This window comes from Spermophilus citellus (genome assembly GCF_964194105.1).
Source record: "Spermophilus citellus genome assembly, chromosome: 9".
Taxonomy (NCBI): Eukaryota; Metazoa; Chordata; class Mammalia; order Rodentia; family Sciuridae; genus Spermophilus; species Spermophilus citellus.
This window is the reverse complement of record NC_138191.1, coordinates 27,701,054-27,716,931: the sequence shown is the minus strand read 5'-3', so window position 1 is coordinate 27,716,931 and position 15,878 is coordinate 27,701,054. Positions and strand designations below refer to the sequence as shown.

General features: G+C 41.2%; 1 protein-coding gene across 3 annotated transcripts in view; it reads right to left on the bottom strand.

Moving 5' to 3' along the window:
- LOC308656948 (uncharacterized protein) overlaps positions 1 to 15,878 on the bottom strand; it is a gene marked incomplete at its 5' end in the record, with an annotated part of 125,072 nt that overhangs the window by 41,605 nt on the left and 67,589 nt on the right. Inside the window, one exon of one of the 3 annotated variants that reach the window (XR_014023805.1) lies at positions 2,353 to 2,736. The exons of the other annotated variants lie outside the window; for them this stretch is intronic. Of the gene's footprint in view, positions 1 to 2,352; positions 2,737 to 15,878 lie in introns of those variants that run through there. 3 annotated transcript variants of the gene reach the window in all.

Sequence of the window (15,878 nt, the reverse complement as noted above, 5' to 3'; positions counted from 1 at the left end):
GCAGAGAGTGTGAGTTTGCAATCTTTGGCTTAAGAAGGGTTGCATAGGCAATGTGGCAGGTGCTGATTGGCAGGGTGACTCGGGAACAGCAAGCGGACACTGTGTCCAGCGGGAATTGGTTGTAAAATCTTTGAATTTGGTGCTCTTCGACTTGGTGCCCTTCAGAGAGGAGGAGGGGTAAAGGATTATATGATGTTCTCATGAGAAGGGCGAGCCTCCCACACATCCAACACAGCCACCTCCTCAGGACACACTTTTCCTGCCCTGTGGGTTGAGGCCTCTCCTCAGTGCAGCCCCCACCCCCTCATAGCTCACCAGCCAGGAAGGCAGGGAGGAGGGGCATGGGTTGCTTTCTCCAGGGGTAGCACCTTGGTCCCTACTGGCAAGCAGAAGGTGTTCTGAGGAAGGGAGGCTGGTGGGGCCACCAGGGAAGTTCCTGTTGATACTGATGGTTATTTGTGAGTTCTGCTTCCTCACATGTTGAAGTTTGAACATTAGAGAAGCATGCCGAGGCAAGCATTATTAAAGCAGGGTTTATTTAAAAAGCAGTAATATAGACTTCTCCTGTGAGGGAGAAGGGGGCCATAACTGGTATCCTGGTATCCCAAGAAGCGAGGTGTTCTGCCCCTTTTATAGGTCCTAGGCTTCCTTTGTTCTCCTGCCTTCTTCCCCCTTATCTTTCTCCTTCCTGTATACATGACTAGGCCCAGGAATGCTCTGGAATGACCAAAAGGTGGAAAACAGGTGGGCTGAAGGAGGAAGGGCAGGATGATGCAGCCAGGACACATTAATTAACAACTTTATAGCTCCCTGTAGGGAGGGGCAGGGCAACTCCTGGACAGGTTATCTTAGCAACAGGTTGGAGCAGGGGGAGATTCTTTATAATGGTGAAGGAAGGGCTCCAAAGGAATTAACATTTCAATCCCTCAGGGGACTGTCTCCAACTTACTCAAAAATTGGCCTCCTTGATCTGACCTGACACTTTACCTATCTATACTGACTGCCTGTTTAATTCTGGCTTCACTGTCAGACAGCAGGGCTGTGGGCTAAGAGGAAGAGGAGCCTCCAAGCAGAACTTCTCAAAACAAGCTGACTCCTCCAAAGACCATGTGATTCTAAGTGGAAATTTGATCCTTCTTTAATAAATAATGAGAATAGCAAAGTTTTTCATGATAGGCACTTGATATATACAGATGACACACACACACACACACACACACACACACACACACACACACACACACCCCAACTGTATATCTGTATGTCATCTGGGAATTTTACCTCTGTGGCCATTAAATAATTCCAATTTGATCAATATTTATTTTTTTAATAAAAGAAAAGGAAAATACAATTATCTTTAAGGCATAGTGAAAGGCTAGTGATGCACCCGAGATGGAGATTCAACCAAGAGATTTTATTGGGGGGCTGTCTGAAGGGGAAGAAAAGGAGAGGCAGAGAGCAGAGAGAGGACAGGAGGAGGGCAGAGAGAAAAAGCAGAGAAAGAGAACAGAGAGAAAGAGAAAGAGAGCAGAAGAGGAGAGAAAGAAGAAGAAGAAAGCAGAGAGGAAGAAGGCAGAGAGCGTGAGCTTGCAAGCTTTGGCTTAAGAAGGGTTCCATAGGTGATGTGGCAGGTGCTGACTGGTAAGGTGCCTTAGGAACAGCAAGCAGACACTTTGTTCCGTGGGGATTGGTTGAGAAAACCTTTGAATTTGGTGTTCTTCATCTTGGCACTCTTCAGAGAGGAGGGGGAGGGGTAAGGGGGAGGGGTAAGGGATTCCGTGATGTTTTCACAAGACTGAAACTTAACTTCGGTGGGGAGTCTCCCACACACCCAACACATACTTTCGAGCTTGTGATTCTCATGGCAGCAGTATCTCAGCTGACTGTTAGCAACAGACCTGATGAAGATACCTTAATCACTGACCTGCTGTGCAAACGTTTCCCGGGGCCATGAACTGGGTATTTGAAAGGTTGGCTTTCCATCTGAGGTGCTCTACTGAAATGTGGCAATTGGAGAGTGGAATGGACTTAGAGATGGAAGCATAGGGTTTTTTGTTTGTTTGTTTTGGTATTGGGGATTGAACTTCTAAGGTCAGGCATTGGTGACCAAAAGGAAGCAGATTTAGAGCTGCTGAACAAGGCTTTATTGAGATTTGCTCCTGGGTGAGACTCTCCAGTCCAACAGAGAGGGTCAGGGGGAATTGCACCCAGGATCAGCTAGATTGGAAATTTATTGGGCTTAGGGAAGGAAGGGAGGGCTTGGGACAGGAAAGGAAGGTTTTTAGAGTCCCCTGTCCTCCAGGGGTTGGTGTTGGGGGCGGGGAGCTTGCTGAGATCTGTGTGTCCTTCCAGGATTGGTCAGGAGACCCTGCTGATTGACAGGTGGTTATGAGGCAGGGTGACTTATTGGTTGTTTTTTTATGCGTGGAGGTTGCCTGGTGCTTTGTTCCCTTGCCCACTTCAAACCAACCTAACATTCTGGCCTTTTTGATGATATAGGGCTCCAATTTCCATCTGAATACTTCCTGCTGGCTAGGGGCAAAGAATCTCATTCCTGGAAAGGGGTCAGGGAGGGTTTTAGGTGAAGGCAGAGTCTCTGGAGCGAGAGGAATTGGTCATGAGGAGGAGTAGCTTTCTGTCTTAGGTATTGGGGGCTGGTAGTCTTGAAGAAGTAGTTGATGAATTTGTGTATCTGATCTTGCAGGAACTTCTGTAGGCAATTTAACAGACATGGTCCTATTAGGAGAAACATAAAGAGGACTAATAGGGGTCTTACAAGGGGGAGGAGCCAAGGCCATACTTGACTGAACAAACCTCATAGAGACTGTTGACCTAGTTGCTGTCTCCTCTTTTCTAGCTGTTCTTGTAGTTGTTTGATCTTGTCCTTCACTACCCCCAGGAATAACTGTGTTTTGGTTTAACTGTTTTTGCTAGGGGTTTAAGATCAAGCTGGTCAAAATTGACTTTGTTTCTGTCTACTGTTAAGAGTCAGCTGAGTTTCCACAGGGGTCACTCATAGGGGGAACTTGAGAGCAGCTTCTTAGTTCTGCTAGTGCCGTTTGTGCTAGGATAGGCCCAGGTCTTGCTTGACCATGTGGCTTCCCTTGGAAGCATCAGGGATGTCTCCCTTCTCCAATGACCCTCTTTTCATAGCAAGTGCACTGGTTGGCTTTTCATTCTCCAATGGTCTCATTAATCAGGAGGTTATATGGCCCAGAGTTGCAAAGCTCTTTAGAGAAGTTCCCTGTTCCCTGGATTCAGACTGACTCAGAGGGCCAGAGCCAAATATTTAACTTTAATATTCAGTCTTGATCTTAAACATCTAGTGATTCCATCTCACCAGTCTTAAATTAACAGTACTGGGCTTTAACTGAAGCCTACTTTGAAGTCATTCTGACATGTGGTAAGATGGAAGGCAGGGTTCTTTATAAATCTTAGGTAAAGTGTTCTAGTACTGAAGCTGATCTTTGCTTTTTAAATATCATTTTATAAAATTATCATAGATTGTTGCTTGAGGTCACATAAATATCAGCTATCACAATATGATATTACATTTAAAACATAAATTAACAGGTCCAGTTCTAGAATGTTAAATGATATAAATAAATAGCCAATATGCTGTTCTTATAAATCTAAAATTACCATATAACTTTTTGGAAAACACCAGCTTGATATAATTCTCTTTCAAAGTTTCTCCCTTAAAGAGTTGTATACCTGGAAATTATGAACACATTTAATAAACAAAAAAGAGTGGTAGCTTTCAGTGTTAATCATTTGTTCAGTGGTTTAGAAAACATTTGTTGAGCAGCTCCTATGTATAATGAAGTAGTGTGGGCTTAGGGATGACTTTGATCAACGTGCATTACTACCTCAAAATTGCTTTCTTGTGGCTGTACTTGAACAATAAATATAAGAATTGTGAGGTGGACTACAGAACGGCAAGAGTTCTGGAAAACAGCAAAGCCTGGAGGAAGGGCAGAGAGTGGGAAGAGGGCCTTGAATCTTCAACAGATCATCAGCAAAGTCACCAGTCAACAAAGGGCACCCAAGCAAAGGCTCAAGTAGGGAGTAAAATCCCACAGAGAGTTGTTCCCAGAAGAAGAATTTCCAGCACAAGGCTCTGAGGTGGGAATAGGAGGCCACCAAAGAAGAATGAGGGCAAAGAAAGGATCAGGAGAGCATGAGGCTATTGCCATAATGGGCCAGGGTGACCACCCAGGGCCTGCAACCCCTGTAAGAGTTTGACTTCTATTCTAAGTGAGACTGGGTATTTTTGGAAGCTTTCAAGCAAAGAAATGGCATGATGTGGTTTACATTTAAAAGAGTCATTCTGTATTCTTTAAAGTAGATAATAGGAACTGTACTATTAAAAAACAAACAAACAAAATAAAAAAACAAACAAACAAAAAAAAAAAAACAAAGAAAAGAATCCCTGAGTCCATCAAAGTCCATCAAAGTCCTGGGAGCAGGGGCTTGGGGCTTGGTCTCCACTCTGGCTATTGGGAGCACCCATTTCACAGAACCCATCCACAGCCTCTCCTGGTTCCAGCCTTGGGCCTTACCTGATATGCAGGCTGTAGGCTGAAGTCCAGCTGAACACTGAGGAACCCAAGCAGGTTTCTGTGGCTCTCTCTGTTACTACATTTTCTCTAGTGTCCTGACCTGCAAATTCTGAGCAACTCAGCCTCTGGGCCCTGATTTTTCTCATCTCAGCTCTGTGAGAAGGCCATGTTCTGCTCCTGCTACCCTAACACCATCCCAGGGAAGCGTCTCCTAAAGGAAGGTCTATTTTCTGTGTTCCTATTACCTTCATTACCTTGGTGATTACAGTCACTGACTGCCTTCAGTTCAGAATCTAAGAGCAGTTAGATGACTGACAGATGCATAGGTAGACAGAAATATAAAGAGATGTCTGACAGGTAGCAGATTCATAGTAAGATACACACATACTGCATTTGTCCTCTAAATTATGAGTAATTAAATCATCACAACTAACCAGGACTATTCCAAAGAGTAATGTTAATAGCATAGTGGAATAAGAGGTCCGAGGCTTCACTCACCCCCACAGAATGCTCCACAGACAAGAAAACACTGTTGAATGGCCTTCCCAAACCAACCAATTAGGAATAAGTCTGAGTTACTTATGTGGTCATAGAATGGACTAAAATTTTCATGGAAAGGGGAAAGAACTGGTCCCCATTTATCAACTTCCCTGCCCCAAGTAGGCACCTTATTACATAGAGAAGATCCTCTAGAAGCCACAGTATCTCCATAAAAGAAAGGTGGCAGTCATCTGGCTTGCCATCACCCAGAGACACTTCCTAGAAAACCCATTCTGGGGTCACCTCTTAGGAAGATCAAGGAGAAATGGCAAGGCTGCACCACCTGGGCTCATGTGGAAACAAAACACAAAGGCAAAGCTCATCGTGACCATCACTCAGGTCTTAGTGCTAGTTCTTTGGACCTGCCAGTGGTAATGCATGATCAGGAGCACTGGATCACTGCATAGCCCACTTTCAAAACTGAGCTGTTCACTCTCAGAAATGGTGGTAATATTTACCTGCTTTGAATCATAGAGAACCAGCCTCCAGAACTAACATCAGACTCTACTCTGAAACCTTTCCCAGGGAAGACGGTGGTCATAACAAATTTGGCTGAGGAGGGTCTAGACATGCTATCCCTAGAAGTCTAAACAGTGCTCAGCCCCAGTCTTAAGCTGATTCTAAAGCCCTTCATAGGCCAGGAGGCAAACCCCAGCCAAGCATTTCTACTAAGCAAAGCAGGAAGTCATATCCATCCCAATCAGCAATCTTTAACTCATTTTAGAGCTCCTCCTGCAACCCTGTTCACCTGCTGAGCTCAACACTGCTTCTGACTTACTGAAGAACATATCAGGACTCTCTGAGGTGGCTGTAGAACCTATCCAGCATGGTGAGAGATCACTGCCAGTGGTCTTCAGAGAGAACAGCAAGCATCCAGTCTCATGTCCTGCCTTAGTCAGAACCAAGGGAGCAGACAGGCCATCTATAGTACTGCAAGAAATCTTGGTCTCAAAATTGTGACCAGAAGAACCATCTAGAATCACAGTCTACACCAAATAGTAGAGGTCTATCATGCCAATGAATACTTGTGTAAGGAAATGGTAGCTCCCTCTTCAATGCTAAACACCCACAAAAAATCCAAAGAATTACAAAGACTCAAGTCATCATGACTCCTTCCAAAGGAGCCAACAACACTCCAAATGTGGATCTTCAAGCAAGAGGAATCTGTGAAATGTCAGATTAAGAATTAAGACTAAGGGGAGGGGAGGGGAGGGGGGATAGTAGGGGATAGGAAAGGTAGCAGAATACAACAGTCACTAATATGGCATTATGTAAAAATGTGAATATGTAACAGATGTGATTCTGCAATCTGTATTTGGGGTGAAAATGGGAGTTCAAAACACAATTTGAGTCTAATGTATGAAAGATGATATATCATGAGCTATGTAATGCTTTAAATAATCAATAAAAAAATTAAAAAAAAAAGAATTAAGACTAATCCTCAGTGAATTACAAGAATATATGGATAAAAAATTAAGTGGAATTTTGAAAACAAAATGACAAGTTTGACCAAAAAAATTGAAACAATAAAAAGATAGAAATCCAAAAGATGAAGAATACAATGACTGAATTAGAACAATAAAATGCTTCAACAACAGTTTTAATCAAGCTGAAAAAAGATTCATTGAGCTCCAAATTAACATTTGAAATTAACCATGCAGAGGAGCAAGAAACAATAACAAAGAATGAAGAAAGATCATAGAAAGTATGAAACCCCATTAAAAAGCCTAACTTAAGCATAAGATGGAATGTAAGAAGGGGAGTAACAGTAAAAGGAACAGAAAAAAATTTAATAATCACTGAAATCTTTTCTGATATAGGAAAAATTATCAATACTCAAGTATTGGAAATAGAGAGGTCACCAATAAAATTTAACTCAAAGCAGAGTTTGACAAAACATATAATAAAACATTAAAACTCCAAGAGAGAAACAATTCTGAGGGCTGTAGGGACCCCAAAACACATCATTGATAATGGGACAATGGGATTTCTCAACCAAACTCTATAAGCCAGGACTCAGTGAGATGGCATATTCTGAGAACTGAAGGGGGCAAAACTTGCAAATAAGAATGCTTTACCCACAAAGTCATCTTTCCAAAATGATAAAAAAATAAAAAACATTCCCAGAGAAATGAAAGTGAAAGAGAGCTATCGCCAGTAGTTCTTCTTGCAGGAGTTGTTGAAAGGAGTTCTCTAAGCTACAGCAAAGGGCCTCTCATTAACTACCTAAGATTTACAAAAGCACAACACTCAATGGCATGAGTACTACAATGTCCTACCCTGAATACTCTAGGGCTGTAATGACCATGTATGTGGAGATTTCATACCTGCTATGAAGGTTAAGAGACAGAACTGTTAATAACAACTATAACTAAAACAAATTATCATAAGACATATATTACCAAATGATGTGCATTTTGGCATCAAAACATGAAATGTGGGGAATGAAAGTGCAGGCACATAAACAATCAGTTAGGCTGTCATCAGTTTAATATAGACCGTCATAATTGTAAGGCATTCTTTGTGAGCCCCAGGGCAGCCACAGAGTGAAAACCCACAGTGTGGGAGGCCGACATAGCATATGACCAGTGTTTGCCTCCCCTTCTGATTGGTGTGGCACTGTGATCTGGTTGCTTAGGTAACCAAAGATAGTAGCCCCAATCTTTAGGGTTGAGAAAACACAAATGTGTTTTTGTGCATGAGAGTGCCTTCCTACATCCTCAGGGGTCCTTCACCTGTTCCTTTGTGATATTACCCTTGCCTTGTTTAGGATAGAATGTTCTATGGAAATGCCCTTTGTGTGTTCCTTCTCTTACTCTGCCCTTGGGTGTGGCCTATCTAGATGTCAGTCAACCTGCTGATAACAGACATTATGAAGCTAGACTCAGCCCCTGAAACCTGACCTCTTGCCTCATTTGAATGCCTTCTCCTCAATAAAAGGGGTCAGCATGTGTGGGCTCTCTCTCTTTCTGCGGACCCTTAAGGTCAGAGGAGCCATCACAGCACCCCTAAAGAAAAAGGTATTTCTGTCTCTTGTATGGTTATTTCACTTGGCCCAGTTCCCCTGGAGTGACCCCTGAGTGTTTAAGTCACAGGAACGTGACAACACAGGGAATGTGCTATAAAAATATGGAGTATCACAAGAAGCTGTTACAAACAATCACATATCAAAAATGGATAATTAGAATAAATGGATACCTTCCTGCACACTTACATTCTTTTTTTTTTTTTTTTGCCATTCCTTCTTTGGAATGTCACTTTTTTTTTTAGAATTTTAATGTTTATTTTTTAGTTATTGGCGGACAAAACATCTTTGTTTGTATGTGGTACTGAGGATCGAACCCGGGCCGCACGCATGCCAGGAGAGCGTGCTACCCGCTTGAACCATATCCCCAGCCCCACACTTACATTCTACTAAGATTGAATTGTGAAGAGATGGAAAATGTGAACAGACCAAAAATAGATAAGATTGAATAAAAAAATATGAAATCAGATAAAAGCCCAGGAGCTGATGACTTCACTAACCAGTTTTATTAGTCATTTAAAGAACTTATGTTGAGAGCCACAGCCAAAGGGGCCCCAGCAAACTTCCAGCTGCCGGCTGATGATTGGCTCACAGCGGCCCCAGCAACATCTAGCTGATTGGCTCCTCTGCGGTGATGTTCATTGGGCTGTTTCCCCACCCTTCAGACTGCAAAGCTGATGATTGGCTCACAGCGGCCCCAGCAACATCTAGCTGATTGGATCCTCTGTGGTGATGTTCATTGGGCTGTTTCCCTGCCCTTTCAGACCACGGAGCTGGTTGCTCATTGGGGGACTTCTTTGGTTCCGCCCACATGACCCAGCCAATCGGCCTCAAGAGCAGGAGGATTGTGGGAGGTGGTGAGGCTTGTGTGGGTGAGAGGCTTGTGGGAAGCCGGTGGTGGCAGTTGGGCTCTGAGGGTTTTTTCCTGAGGAGCTGTTTTGTTTGGTGTTTGTAGTTCTAAAAATAAAGTTCATTTCTTTTGACAAGTGGCTCCTGAATTGTGCCCAGCCAGACTGCGGCATTTGGTGGCCTGTAAGGGGATTGAACCTGCGACCTTGGCGTTATCAGCACAGTTCTTGAAGTACTAGCCAGAGCAATTAGACAGACAAAAGAAATTAAAGGCATAAAAATAGGAAAAGAAGAAATTAAACTATTGCTATTTGCGGATGACATGATAATATATTTAACAGACCCAAAAGAGTCTACAAAGAAGCTGCTAGAGTTAATAAATGAATTCAGCAAAGTGGCAGGTTATAAAATCAACACGCATAAATCAAAGGCATTCCTGTATATCAGCAACAAAACCTCGGAAATGGAAATAAGGAAAAACCACTCCATTCACAATATCCTCAAAGAAAATAAGATACTTGGGAATCAACCTAACAAAAGAGGTGAAAGATTTATACAATGAAAATTACAGAACCCTAAAGAGAGATAGAAGAAGATCTCAGAAGATGGAAAAATGTACCCTGTTCATGGATAGGCAGAACTAACATCATCAAAATGGCGATATTACCCAAAGTTCTCTACAGGTTTAATGCGATGCCAATCAAAATTCCAACGGCATTTGTTGTAGAAATAGACAAAGCAATCATGAAATTCATACGGAAAAACAAAAGACCCAGAATAGCAAAAGCAATTCTAAGCAGGAAGTGTGAATCTGGAGGTATAGCGATACCAGAGGTCAAACTGTACTACAAAGCAATAGTAACAAAAACAGCATGGTACTGGTACCAAAACAGGCAGGTGGACCAATGGTACAGAATAGAAGACACAGAGACTAATCCACAAAGTTACAACTGTCTTATATTTGATAAAGGGGCTAAAAGCATGCAATGGAGGAAGGATAGCATCTTCAACAAATGGTGCTGGGAAAATTGGAAATCCATATGCAACAAAATGAAATTGAATCCCTTTATCTCGCCATCCACAAAAATTAACTCAAAATGGATCAGGGAGCTAGATATCAAATCAGAGACACTGCGTCTGATAGAAGAATAGTTTTAGAAGAAAAATTTATTTGGAGCTCATGGTTTCAGAGGTCTCAGTCCATAGTGAGCTGACTCCATAGCTCTGAGCTTGAGGCAGAATATCATGGGGACAGGGTGTGTTGGAGGACAACTGCTTCCTCATGGCAGGGTCAGGAATAAGAGAGAGGAGCACAAGAGAGAGGGGCCACTGGAAAACAACCCTTCCAGGGCACTTACCCAGTGACCCACCTCCTCCGGCCTGCCCCACCTCCTACAGTTACCACCCAGTTAGTTCATTCAAAGTAGGATGGACTGATTAGGTTAGAGCTCTCAGACTACAGTCACTTCTGAACATTCATTCAGAAACACAAATGCTTTGGGGCATGTCTTGTGTCCAGACCATAACATAGATGGTCACCTTACCATGTCCTCCCATTGGTGTGTACAGAGAGAGGTGAAAAGAGAGAGGTGGAAAGAGAGATGATGTTTCTGGTGCCTCTGCTGATAAGCACATTAATTCTATTGGATCAGGATCACATATACACGATCTGGTTTGTTCTTAATTAATTCTTTGTTGACTCCATCTCCAAATACTGCCACACTTAGAGGTTAGAGTTTAGTATGTGAACTTTGTGGAAATACAAATACTTAGTCTATAACATTTACTAATCAGAAATAGTTTGAATGGTTATTGACTATGTTTTAGGAATTGTCAAATGATAGGTAAAATTTATGTTTCAGACATCAATAAATGGCATGGTAGCCATCTAAGTCTTCAGATTTTGTTTTTGTGTAAAGTTAGTTTTTCATAAATAAAATGTTACATCTCATCATCTAGACCCCTTATTTTTGCACATTTGTCATAAAAATCTCAAGTTCAAATAGGAGTTTCATATCCTTTGTAAGATATTACTTGGTGATATTGTCCAGTTCAAACCAAGTCCACATGGTAAATTCCTTCTTGAGTTTGGTTCCTGAAGGGAATGATGTTTTTAGAAATCTTTCCGTTTTGCTGTCTCTTATTAGAATGTGGGGAAAAACAATCTCAATGTGTCTCTTTTTACCCAGCTCCCAAATCTTAGGATAAAGTCCTTTATAAATGCTAGACTCTGGATAACTCCAAGGATAATAACAACACTACCCTTTCAACTGCTCCCTGTGGATTGGTGGGTCAACATTACGTACATGGGTAATGAGGAAGGTATGAAACTCCACAACAGGTCTTGATGTCTTTGCTTTTACTTTGATCTCCCCCCTATGGCTGGTAGTATCTCTTTTTAAATAAAATTATAGATGCTAATCCATAAGTTATTTTAATCAGTTGGCAAATAGATAAAGGACAAATAAAAATATTTCAATAATCTACACATTTGTCTCCACCTCTTCAACTTTCCATGTGTTATGGTTTAGACCCTTATACATCCCCTAACAGCTCATGTGTTGAGGGCTTGGTCCCTGTGCAGCAGTGTGCAGAGGGAGAACCACTGGGGGGATGACTGGATCAAATTGTAATGTGGTGAAGACTTTAGGGGTGGCACCTGGCGGGAGGAAGTAGGCCCCTTGGGCTGTGCCCTTTAAGACTATGTGTTCCCAGCCCCTTTCTCCCTCTTTCTCTCTGTCCCCCTTCTTGGCTTCCATGAGGTAAGTAGCTTTGCTCATCATCATGCTCCCTCCCATGATGTTCTGACTCAGCATAGGCCTAAAAGCTATGATTGCAAAAACTCTTAGATTCTTTGAAACAATCTAATAATAGCAAAATAATGAGTTACATATAATATGCTGCACTTAAATCCTTGAGCATCAAATGAAAGGCAGCCAACTGGAGATGATAAATGAAATTGGCAAGGAGTTAGAGGTTGTTAACATCTTTGTCTTGCTCCAGTGGTTAACAAACACTGTGTTCTGATCTTCATATGTTGGGATCATAAACACATTTTCTTGTGTTAATGGAATACCCTTCAATAGATGAATGGATTAAAATATGTGGCAAATATACCCATCTTCTTATCTATACATTATACCTGAATACTAATTGCTGTCTACCTCTTAATCTTCATCACTATCTCATGTGATGACTTGCAGGAATATAGAACTGCATCTTATTTGCTCAGAGTTGGAAGTTTTGTTTGTTCATTTGATTGTTTTGCTCAACTCTAAGTGCATTCCTAGATGAACAATATGGGTCTGTCAGCTACCTGTCTCCTGTCTGTCTTACCTGGTAGGAAACTTCTAGTTGGGAAAAAAAATTAGGAAACATGTTAGATCTTCAGGGGAAATTACACAAGGCACAAGAAATGATGTGGAAGCAGAACTTTCTGAGAGAGATGATGGTGTTTAAAGTGATATTGTTTTTTCCTCCTAATTCAAGTATACAGAAGGAGAAGGAGTGGCATACCTTTCCATCTGTATTTCTAACCCAAGCAGTGACATCCGATCAGAGCATCCCTGCAGACTCCAGAGAGACCTAACAGCTCTCCAGGCAAATGTGGGGCTGCTTCCTTCTACACCCACAAGTCCCTGGGGCTGTGGGTGGGGCTGGATTCTGGGGACCATTCATTTGAACTCTTAGGAGCCTGGGGTGGGGGGAGGTAAACCATACTGGCTTGCAGACTGCACACCTCCCAGCCACAGCAAAGACACTTGCTTAGAGGATTTGGGCAAACTTTCTTTTACTCCAGGTATCTTTGATATTCTGAGCAATTTGAGTGATTTGAAGAGGATGGAATAGGGGTGTCATTAGTTTCTACTGCTTTCTGAATGACAAAAAATTAAAGAAAAGTGGTTCAGCTGAAAACTACTTTGCCTTAAATAGGAGCTACCCCTTATTAATCAATAGATTAATTGCTATTAATTATGATTAATTAATTAATAAGAGTACTACCACTTATTAAGTAACAAAGGATGAGAGAACTGTAGAGGCTACAGAAATTCCTGTGTTTCCATGGATTAATTCACAGACGTGACCATATTAGTGGGATTCTCAGAATAGGTACCCCCTTTCTTTTCTTTTCTTTTTTTATTGATTATTTAAAGCATTACATAGCTCATAATATATCATCTTTCATACATTTGACTCAAATTGTGTTTTGAACTCCCATTTTCACCCCAAATACAGATTGCAGAATCACATCTGTTACATATTCACATTTTTACATAATGCCATATTAGTGACTGTTGTATTCTGCTACCTTTCCTATCCCCTACTATCCCTCCTCCCCTCCCCTCCCCTCCCATCTTCCCTCTCTATCTCCCCTGCTGTTGTTCAATTCTCTCTCTTTTTTTCCCTCCCCCTTGCCCCTCATAACCTCTTATAATTTTATGTATCATTGAAGGTCTTCTACTATTTCCATGTGCTTTCCCTTCTCTCTCCGTTTCTCTCCCCCCATTCGTCTTTGTTTACTGTAGTCTTTTCCTCATGCTCTTCCTTCCTGTTCTGTTCTTAGTAGTTCTCTTTATATCAAAGCAGACATTTGGCATTTGTTTTTTAGGGCTTGGCTAGCTTCGCCTAGCATAATCTGCTCTAATGCCATCCATTTCCCTGCAAATTCTATGATTTTGTCATTTCTTAGTGCTGCATAATACTCCATTGTGTATAGATGCCACATTTTTTTTATCCATTCATCTATTGAGGGGCATCTAGATTGGTTCCACAGTCTAGCTATTGTGAATTGTGCCGCTATAATCATTGATGCAGCCGTATCCCTATAGAGCGCTTTTTTAAGGTCCTCAGGGAATAGTCCGAGAAGTGCGATAGCACTTTAGTGGGTGTGGGACTCTAATCTAGGATATGCATCTTTATAATCAATCCCAGGTGATTCTGATGTAGGTGGGCTACAGACCACAGTTTAACACACATTGTTCTATATCATTGAGTCACAACAATAAATAATTTAAGAACCTTAGTTGAAAATCATGTCAGTCCATAAATTTTGAAATAAAAACCTTGAAAGAATCCTTCAGAAAAATACTTGTATCCTTATGCCTTCTGCAATTAAAATAAACTTATTTCTCTACAGTTTTACCCTAGAAACAGTTAAAAATGAAAACAATGACAGCTAGAACAGAACCAATCATTATTAACATAACTACTACCATTACCAGCAGCAATAACAAAAGATCCTTCAAGAGACCTCCCTGTGTAGAGATAGGGCTACCCCTATAAGAAGATATGAACTCAACCTATGCCTTATACTCAGGTGTTTCAGTATTTGCATGAGTGCTTTTGACTTGAAACAGAGGAATTTGCTTGAGTGCTTCTGACTTGAGAAATACAGAGAAATTTTCTGGCAGAATTAGCTGAATGTTTGAAAAGACCTCAAACCCATTCAAACATAAATCATTTAAATATAAAGCAGCCAGTAGTAAGGACCTCTGGATGTGAGGCTATTACAGAAGCCTACAAGTTTCCTTTCTTTATTTCTGTGCTCCCAGGGATGGTAACAATGATAAAATAATCAATGATCATAGGACAACTCAAATACTAATACTTAGTAAATAGGCTTACTAACTAGCAACTTTATGACAAGGATAACAACATATTACATGATATTAGTCTGAGACCTGGTGGATATAATCCTATGTTAATTTTGAGGAAAACTTTTAAAAGCTATTGTATCTGACCCTTTGAGATGGTAGAAAAATAGATTTTTGAATTAATAATTTTTAAAAAGTTGACAGCAAAATATCTCTAAGAGCCAGATTCCCTAGTACATAATTTTTTAGAGAGCTCCCCTAGCATGTGTGATGCACTGGGTTCAATCCGCAGCACTACATTTTAAAAAAATAAAATAAAGGTATTGTCTGTTATAGTTTAGATGTGGTATCCCCCAAAAGCTCACATGTGAGACAATGCAAGTTTTGAAGGAGAAATGATTGGGTCATAGCCTTAACCTAAGCAGTGAATAAATCCCTGATGGGATTAACTGAGTGGTAACTAGAGATAGGTGAGTTGTGGCTGGAAAAAAGTAGTTCATTGGGAGTGTGGCTATGGGATATATATTTTGTATCTGGAGAGTGGCGTCTCTCTCTGCTTCTGATCATGATGTGAACTGCTTCCCTTAGCCACACTCTCCCACCATGATGTTCAGCCTCCTTGAGGCCCAAGGAATGGAGCTGGCCTTCTATGGACTAAGACCTCTGAAACCATGAGCCCTCAAATAAACTTTCCTCCTCTACAGTTGTTCTAGTCAGATCTTTTAGTCATGGTGGTGAAAAAGCTGTCTAAAACAGTGTCCATCTACAACTAAAAATATATTTTAAAAAATGAGAGGTGTGCAGTTGGCAGTAAAAAAAGCACAAGCTACATCAAGGTAGGAAGTCCCTGACACTAGTTAATGAGAAGAGGGGATGATACATGCTTCTGACTAGAGAAAACTTCCTGTATCAGTTTCCACATTAATCAAAGACAATGTCATAAAATCAATTTAAGACAAGAACACTCAATACAACAACTTTCTGGTCTTTCTCTGGTAGTGCAGGAAAAGGGCCAAGTAAGTACATTGGAGGGGGTGGTTACAGGAATTTAGAGTACTATGAAGCAAATTACAGCCTTCTCTTTGATTAATGTGAAAACTAGTACAGAGTAGACTCATTCTTGCCAGCGTCATTAGAGTTCTTTGCTAAAACAATCCTAAAAGGGTTCCACAAACTGAATGAAGGGTTCCTTTTCACAAGGACTACTGATTCCCAGGTGGATATCAAGACAAGTCAGGCAGAAACATTCTTATTAAAGTCTTCATATAAAATTGAAGTTGGAATAAAGGAATAATAATGACTGATTAC